General features: G+C 45.8%; 1 long non-coding RNA gene across 1 annotated transcript; it reads left to right on the forward strand.

Moving 5' to 3' along the window:
* Positions 1–4,087: 4,087 nt before the first annotated feature.
* LOC132445677 (uncharacterized) lies at positions 4,088–9,366 on the forward strand. The gene is made up of 2 exons (XR_009522682.1): positions 4,088–5,495; positions 5,532–9,366. It is a non-coding gene; the product is annotated as an uncharacterized LOC132445677 (long non-coding RNA).

Genomic DNA, 9,366 nt, shown 5'->3' on the forward strand with positions numbered 1-9,366 from the left:
TTCATTTAAAGGCTCAAGAGTATGTTCGCTAGATGAATGGATCATGATGATAGAACAACGGAGCACAATGATAATTAGAGTCTAAATTCAAAAGATGACGTATTTGGTAAATTACACAACGCTACTGCCTCGGTAAATTTGTGTTTTCGATCATTGGTTCGTTTCAACAACACAAATCTCATCATCGTCGTCGCTGGCAACAAGTCAAACTCCTAACTCATAAGATGATTTAGCTGATCTGGATGGTTTCCACTGACCACGTTGCAGTTTTCAAATTGCTCGCATGCATTTTCTTTAATGATATGCAAAGGTTAATGCAACCTTAGTAAATAGTTTTAGAAAAAAGCCAGAAAAGCCAACACTGCAAGGTTTTCTTACCAGACAGCCAACCTGTACTGTGTAAGATCTCACTCTGTGACACTATGGGGGTCTCTCCCTCGCTCTCTCTCTCCCTGACTCTCTCTCTTCTTTCGGGGCCTCTCGGCTTGTCCCTGACTGACAGCTCAGTCATAACTGTGCTTTTAATTATCAACATATCATTGCTTAATGCCATTAAGCCCTAGTCACTGGAGAACACCCTTCCTCCATCCCTCACTCTGTTCCCCTTTCTCATCTCTCTCTCACCCCCCCCCCCAAACAACAAGGAAGCCTGAATTAGCCTGAAATGCATGTCTGCCACTTGAACTGCTATCTGAGCCCTGTGTGTGTGTGTGTGTCATTTTATCTTAACTGGGTTTTTGCGTGCGTTTCTATCCTTACTGCCTGTCTTCAACCTAAACGTGTATGTGTGTGTGTGTTATTCCCAACCCTGTCTTGTGTTTATCCTAACTATGTGTGTATCTGGTTTCGACCTAACCGTGTGTGTGTGTGTGTGCTTATCCTCACCCTGTGTGCGTGTGTGTGTGTCTCTCCCCCCGCCCCTCCTCCAGGATCCTGCTTCTGGGTGGCCATGCTGGAGGGCCGCGTGGTGGGCATCGTGGCGGCGCAGGGACGCGAGGACGACAACACGGTTGAGCTGCGGCGCATGTCCGTCGACGCCCGCTACCGCGGCAAGGGCATCGCCAAGTCGCTGGGCCGGCGCGTGCTGGAGTTCGCCGTGCGCAACAACTACGCCGCCGTCGTGCTGGGCACCACCGCCGTGAAGATGGCGGCGCACAAGCTGTACGAGTCGCTGGGCTTCCGTCGGACGGGCCGCAGCGACGACTACCGGCTGCCGGGCATGAGCCGCACGCCACTGGAGAGGCTGTTCTTCCAGATCCGCCACAGCCGCTACCGCCTGCAGCTCCGCGAGGAGTGAGGGGGCGGGGAGGGAGGGAGGGAGGGAGGGAGGGAGGGAGGGATGGAGAGAGGGAAGAGGGAGGGCAAGGGAGAGAGAGAGAACCACAACCTGCTGCGCGAGACCAGAGTCGATCTCCTCTGACAGCTTTAATTTATTCGGTTTTACGTTGTTGTTTTTTTGCGATGGGCGTCGACGGGGAAAGTTCACTTTCTGCGTTCTCTTTTTCCACACGTCGACGGCCCCTGTGCCATAAGGTCACTGACTCTTAGGTTGTTTCGTTTGTTTTTATATCACGCCTTTTTGATTTTTTTTTTAATTCTTTTTTTAATATACCTCTACATTTTCGAGTTGTTTTCCCGACCCCCTTTTTAATTTGTTTAATATTCTGTATGATTTGAATAATTAGGATTAGGACCCTCTCCTTTCTCCATGGTGTCGAGTATAGAACCACCGGACTTTCGCAGACGATGACCTCCTGTCCCCGCGCCTAACCGGAACATTCCCAGCCAATCACTGACCGCGCCTGAACCCCCCCCCCCCCCCCCCCCCACTCAGATCGATACGCCCTTTACATGACTGTGCCCGCAAGACCTCCCGTACTTTCCATCCCTTCTACACCCTCTCCATCCAAGCCCCACCCACCCAGCCAGAATGGCACCCAGGGGAGAAGGAGAAAGGATCAGTGTCTGCTTTCTCACCGTTCCCCCACGGAGGGCCGGATTGGAATGGTCGGATGACTGGACATTTGGACGGAGAGACGGAAGGAAGGATGGATGGGATGAAGGGGTTTAAGGGGGTTGTTTTTGGCCTGTTTTGTACTGTGTCTCCAGTGGACAGAGCGTTGGTCACACAGCAACCCGAGACAGCGCATTGAGATCCGCCCCCGGAGTCAGCCCCAGAACATCCCAACACTTCCTGTGTTCGAGACAGGAATTACAACCCCCCCCCCCCCCCCCCCCCCCCATGAATACCCCGTCTTCACCGACCCCCGCCGCTCTCTCAAATCCCACCCCCATCCCCCTCTTATTTGGTGAAGTTTTGATCCGTCATCGCCCCGTTATTTCCTCCTTTTTCTCAGTTTAACTGTCAGGGGATGTTTTTGATTGGTTGCCACAATAGGATGGGCGGAGCTTTCTCCTTTATGAAGCCACAGCAGACAGATCACATATAGATGCATGTTACAATGTGTGTGTGTGTGTGTGTGTGTGTGTGTGTGTGTGTGTGTGTGTGTGTGTGTGTGTGTGTGTGTGTGTGTGCGTGTGTGTCTGTGTTTGTGTGAGGTTGTATGCATAAATGTGTGTGTGTGTGTGTGTGTGTGATTGCATGTGTGTGTGTGTGTGTTTGACGGGGCATTGGTTTAACCCTTCCCCAGTGAGTGAGCGTATGGATGGGTACATCAAGTGGTTTCTAATTGTATTCACATGTGGGACGCATGAGACCACATGCATCTCTCTCTTGCTACGAGTCAAGTATTATCTCACCAACAATACTGGTTTCTATGTGTACTCGTCGATTTGTTTACCAATTGAAGTTTAGATGAAATTCGAACATTTTCAACATGTTCAGTATTTGACTAATTCGTAACTTTTTTTCTAACAGCACAATACTACCACTACTGTAGTATGGGAAACTCTTCTCTCGTCCGATAAAAGTAGCTAAAGACTGTGTACTCCAGTCATCCAGGTTATTGGTTGACAACTTGAGTAAGACATGACTGCTAGCAATATCTGCAACACCTACAGTAACGTAACTGAGCACAACGAGCCATGAGATAATGAACACACGCTTACAACGATGTATCGGCATTAGTGTCCCCTCGCCCCCCAAACACCGCCCACCCCATGTATATCTAATACAGCTTAATACATGTAGCAACCCCCTGCCCTCCTACGATCTCTCGCCTCTCTCCACCTGTGTTCGTCAGACGTCTAGTAGAAGTTAGACACCCCCCATACCCCAACCAACCTGTCTGAGCCTCAGATCAGAGCCCCCCCTACAAGTACTAAAAGACAAAAAAAATGCACAAAAGATAGAAAAAAAAACTCTACCCCCACACACCCCCACCCAAAAAAAAAAGAAGAATACCAACATTGACATCATGGACCTCACAACATCCTCCACCCTCCCCCACCCTTTGGGCTGGACCCCGGCCCCGCCCTCTCCCTCAGCCCCTACATCTTTTCTTTAGAAGCATTCCCAACATACCAGTTTGACCTTTGACCCTTCTGCCACCGGCCACCGCCCCCCCCCCTCCCCCTACTCCCAGTCCATCTGTCTGCATGCATCACAGAGCCTTGCCCGTGCTGCTTTTATTATTCCATTAGAAGCTTGTTGGACACCCCCTCCCCTCCCCCCCCCAACCCCCAAACCCCGATCCTCAATGTCATCGAGGCAGTCTCCCTTCTGCAAGGGTGGCTAGCGCGCAGACTGAAGGACAGTGCATGGATTTGTGTGTGTGTGTGACTAGTGGATGTGTATCTGCATACGTGTGGTCTTTGTATGTGTGTCGGTGTAAGGTAGAAACATAGACGTGCTACAGGAAGGGAATTTGTGTGTGAGGTTGTGTGTGTGGTTGTGTGTGTGTGTGTGTGTGTGTGTGTGTGTGTGTGTGTGTGTGTGTGTGTGTGTGTGTGTGTGTGTGTGTGTGTGTGTGTGTGTGTGTGTGTGTGTGTCTCTCATCCTGCTGCACTGCCCGGATGACATCATGCCTGCCAGCCAACCAACTGTAGAATGCAAACCAATGCAAGTGTGGCATGCCTCTGTACCCTGTGTGTGTACGGTGCCTCTGTACCCTGTGTGTGTACATGCCTCTGTACCCTGTGTGTGTACGGTGCCTGCCCTGGGAAAAAAAAAGTTTAGATTTAAAAGAACAAAAAAAATCTACCTGATATAAATATAGATATATATATATATATATAACTGGAAAAAGAAAAAATACCATTCTTTTTAGATGAACATGTAAAAGAAATGTGTGTATTTCTTTCTTTGATAAAGAAAAAAATAAGATACCTTCTGCATGAAATGTGTCTTTGAATGCAAATATAACTTTTAGTGACACTCTTAGGAGCACACGGCATACGTTGGAAACCGCGGAATGATCAAAGGACCGTCCTTTGAATTACATTGGGTTCATGTTCATAGGTCAGTGTTCCTCTTGAATGAAGAGACCAGGGTGGCAAATGTACACCTGCCACTTGGTAAGGCATGGCTGAGGAAGTGTAGGCGACGACAAACTCTGATAAACGCTGACAACAACGTAAGGGTCACATGGGTATGAAGTCCAAACTGCATGGTTTAGATCTACTTGAACTTGACTGGCATGGAAAAACCTTTTCGCTGAGGAGATTGGGATGAGGAGTAGGGTACTTACACACTAGTCCTTTTTGGTGGGTCTCTTTTAACATGGATGAATTGGTCCTTAACTCCCTTCCCCATCTGATTACATGAGTTAATTTATGTTGTTCGTTGAGATATCTCTCGAATAACAAAGACACAATCCGGAAATGTTTTTAAGAATCAAAATTTGTGCCCGAAAGTTTATTCACTACAATCGCAGGAGATGCACCAAACATTTGAGACGAACAATCCTAATTCACTCCACGAGGTCTGATTCATAAAGTCTTTGTGCTTTCCTGTCAAAACACAAGTGACCTGAGGAATGCCTGAACCAAAGTACTTTAAAGTGTTATCTGGTCAAAACGATCCAAACTTGAGATTCAACTTGAGATTCAATCATTTCCGAAACAGAAAGGAAAATGTCAATTCTAACTGTTTGCTACACATGTCCACCAATCTGATAAAAGGTGTTCATAATTTGACTGGGTGCACATATACAGAAAAAGGCCATGTTTAACTTCCTAACAACTAAGTAATCAAAAAGAGTCTTGTGGATTCATTACCTCACCCTATATGATACTCCTCCATCGTAGTGAACCGTACTGGGGAGTGCCCGAAGCGAGACACAAGCACCCTTTAAGATACGCACTACAGGTTCAAGACCTTTTACTGCTGGCACTGGGAGAGGGGTCAGACCTCTAAGATAAAACAACGTACACAGATCTAGGGAGATCTAATAAATCAGTCTGTTCAATCTGAGCCATTCCCCCCAACACCCCCATCACGTTTGTTTTGTTTTCGCTCACTTTTTGCCCCAGGATGATGCAAATGGTACTTTGTGTGTGTGTGTGTGTGTGCGTGTGTGTGTGTGTGTGTGTGTGTGTGCGTGTGTGTGTGTGTGCGTGAGTGTGTTAAGAGTGCTGTGTACGAATGTGCATCGTTTCAAATGACGTCATAGACATCCATGATGAGCCATGTAGGATTATTCTTTGCCAAGCAAGATCTTAGATGTTGTCCCGTAGGCATCTTTTGAAAGGGTGTATCGAAGGTAAACGGCGGGGTGGAGGTTGGTTTGAACACTATGACACAGGGACATGGAGCTGAAGGTGTGTTGTCATGGCAATGTTTTGTGTTGCTGTGGCCCCCTGCAGTCTCTCCAGTAATATATTACGAGAATGTAGAACTACACACGGATGTCATTTTTAGTGAGTGAATTCAGAGAGATACCATTCCTTTTTTATCTTTCATTTCTGCTAACGTACAATCCCGAAACAATATCACTGCTTTTTACTTGTATGTATTTTTTTTTTTCTTCTGTGAATTTAATTTCCGAACTTTGGTTGGTTTGAACGAGGTATAAAGACTAAAGAAGTCAATGGGAAATTGGTGTCTTTGTCTTACGAAAACGCAGAATTAGAAACAGCCAAATGATGTTGCCTTGTCCTTCATGTATTTTCAGAATATACCATGTTGCTCAATCTCATTTTCCATAGATGAAACATAAAGGTTGAAAATGTGCAAGTTTGCTTCAGTATTTGAACGTTTCTTTTGCTATTGAGCAGAACGATGATGATGATGATGATGATGATGATGATGATGATGACGATGTCTAGTATTTAAAGTCGCAATGTGCAAGATTGAGTCCCTTCCAGTAAGTAGGTGGAAGACTTTCAGAATTAAAAAACCTCAATAACAGTGTTCTGACCACTCTAACTGACAGTGAACTGTGTGACGCAAAAGTAGTTTTGGGCGTATTGAAAGTACAATTATTGTTAACAAAGAGAGAGGCAGGGGCTGGTCAGCCTTTTTTATTTGTAAAATGTATCTTATTATGGGATGTGATTTTATCACAACACTATTGAAATCAATATTCATCAGCATTGACTACAGATTTGTCCAGGTAAGCTACGAGCTAGCTAGAAATGTTACACATTGCGACTTTAAAGTCCTTAGCCAGCATTTGGTCTCGGCAACCAACCAGGAACACAGAACATATCCTTGTATATTATCAGGAGGTAGGGCAGTGTGGGTCGACGAAAAAGACAGAAATGTTGTGTTGTTCTTATGGGTGTGATGGATGCATCTAGGGTTAGAGTTGTGTGTCTAATCACGACAGCCATGGACTATGCACTCATGGGCATGAATGTATACTGCCAACGTTAAGGGTTTTAGCAAGATGACATGTTGAATCTTTCCCGCGTATCTCTCCAGTGTCCAGCCTTTTATTGTTTTCATGACAAATAAGTCTGCGTCTTAGTTTCATCAGTGCGTGACAAACATAGATCAAGGTGAATTGTTCAGGTTGTCTTGTACGGTTGTAAATATCTCCCTCCTGTTCATGTATGATTTACCGCCAACTATGATCTCTGTGGGGTATCCCAACTCTTCCGCTGTGGACATTCCCCTCCTTTTACATGGAAAGATGAAAGATGTCTCTCGTCACCGGAATGTTCCATCTTACAAGGAACGTATGGGGGTGGAGAGGGTGGAAAGAACGTGCCACTTACGAGAGAGTAGAGAGACTTAGAGACAGAGAGAGAGAAAAGGGGAGTTGCTGGGTTGAAACTGAGGGGATCCTGAACTTGATAGTGTGGACCCCCTCTCTCTCTGTCTCTTCCTCTCTCCATGCGTCTTGTCACTTCACTGTGGACCATACTGATGGACTGGACTGATACCAGAGGTCCCGGGAGCAGACTCAGACACAAAGCACTTCTAGCACAACTGTGTCTTATTTAGCTATCAAAGAAAGCATTTTCCTTTTCTATTTTTTTTCAGATTTTCATTTCTAATAATATATTTTTCAAAAATTGTTCTCTCACCCATCCCCACCCCTTAATGTATATCAAGTTATATGCATTGTAAGCATCTATATCTACAACGTATCACCACCAGGAAGGCGGATTGTTCATGGGTCGTTTTTGGAGGTCACATTTGCCAAATAACGCAAAGTTTCTATTGCTCTTAACATTGCTGCATTGTTTCATATGAACTGATCCTGAAACTCACAACAACGGTATTCTTAAGGGGGGGGGGGATACGATAACCCATGCCCTCCACGTGCCATCTGATCAAGCAATAAATACAAACGAAGACGAAGAACGAGAAAAACTATCAAAAACACCGAAAGATAACAAGATGAGGCTAAACATTCATTATAGGGTTCACGGGAAAAAAAAACGGAAAAATCGAAAATGCTGCATTTAACTTTCTATCCCTTACACTGTACTGAGGTACTTATGGTCCGTGGGCCAGACATGTCGGCATGGCAGCACCACTCGCAAAGCAAAAGTCAGACTAGGTGATTGAATGTACTATGATTCTGTATTTTGTTTTTTTGGGGTACTATTGGTTTGTTGGTGATTTTTTTACTTAAGAATTAACTTTTACTTTAAAATATACAGAGGATCCTCTGCATATTTGTACAGGTGATACAATTGGGACATTATGAGAGAAAAGAGTTGGGATGGTGGATTGTTCTAGAGATGCATATTCAAGCAGACATGAAAGAGTACAGAAGATTTCTTGAATAGCTGCAGATGGCCTTTTGGTCTTTGTTAAAAAGGCGTCTGGGTTTGGCGTCGATGTGACTGGGCACTGGCCCCGTACCAGCGCAACTGCTTGTACAATGTAAAATCTGAGTAAAACACAGAAATCACAGCTTGGCCTTGTCTTGTAGCTTAATATTCTTGGAGAGAATCTGAACTTCAGTAAATGTAAAGTTGTACAGTGTATTTTACTGTAAATACAATCTGGGGGATATTTTTGGGATCCTTTTGTAACAGAAGTGAGGGATTTTCAAATATCGTACATATTTCAGGCAGGTTGCGCAGTGATAATGTTTCTCAACAAAACACAACCCGTAGCTGACTACCAGGCAGTCCTATTTATTGACCAAGTTGATAGCTGATCTCTGGTTAGCCCAACTCTGTTTCGGAGTAATACGCAGTAATCTTTCGCCGTCTTTCATGTCTGCCTGAACACACAGTCGCTGGACAACAGGCCACCCCGGCTTGGTAGCAGCTGAGGGTGTAGCTGTGGCTATGCTAGCACCGTCTCTACAGCAATCCCAACCGAGCCGACTAGTTATAGAACTAGCTAGCCAAATGCTAGCCAAATGCTAACTGGGTGGGGTTCGGGGGTTGGGTGGATCGGGAACATAGAAAGTAGGCCACTGAGCAAACAGTGCCTAGGGCCCCCTCTGGGATACTCAAGACATGGTGGTCTGTACAGAGAGAGAGCCGGGGGGGGTCCGAGCCCTCAGACCCTACAGGTCTGAGGGCTCGGACGTTCATGGTAACTCGCCAAATAGAGGGAGCTGGTCGAGTCGTCCATTAAGGGGCCCCCTCCCCCAGCCTGCGAGCAGGGCCGTCAGCGCAGTGAGCCGTGTGCAGTCAAGAGGACCCTGATCACCAGTATGTCGTGCAGGGGCCGGCCGTCTAGGGCGGTTGTGCTAGGGGGCTTTTGTGAAGGTTTCACTTCTCGTTTCCTTTTACCAATTGAATTTTAGGAGACTGCGGAGTCACGGTGACGGGGATGAGACGGTACTTTTGCTGGTATGGGTGTTGTTATTATTCTGACTATTATGATTATTATGATTTTTAACCTTTTCTTTTGTACTGACAACAATGGGAATACTGTATAGTTGTAAAGGTGAGATTTCCTGCATTATGATAATGGTGACATTGACTACAAACTGGATGTACATATTGTATCCATTAAAAACGATGCAATTAAGCTTTTCTACGCTCCAA

Source organism: Gadus macrocephalus, chromosome 17, assembly GCF_031168955.1.
Source record: "Gadus macrocephalus chromosome 17, ASM3116895v1".
Taxonomy (NCBI): Eukaryota; Metazoa; Chordata; class Actinopteri; order Gadiformes; family Gadidae; genus Gadus; species Gadus macrocephalus.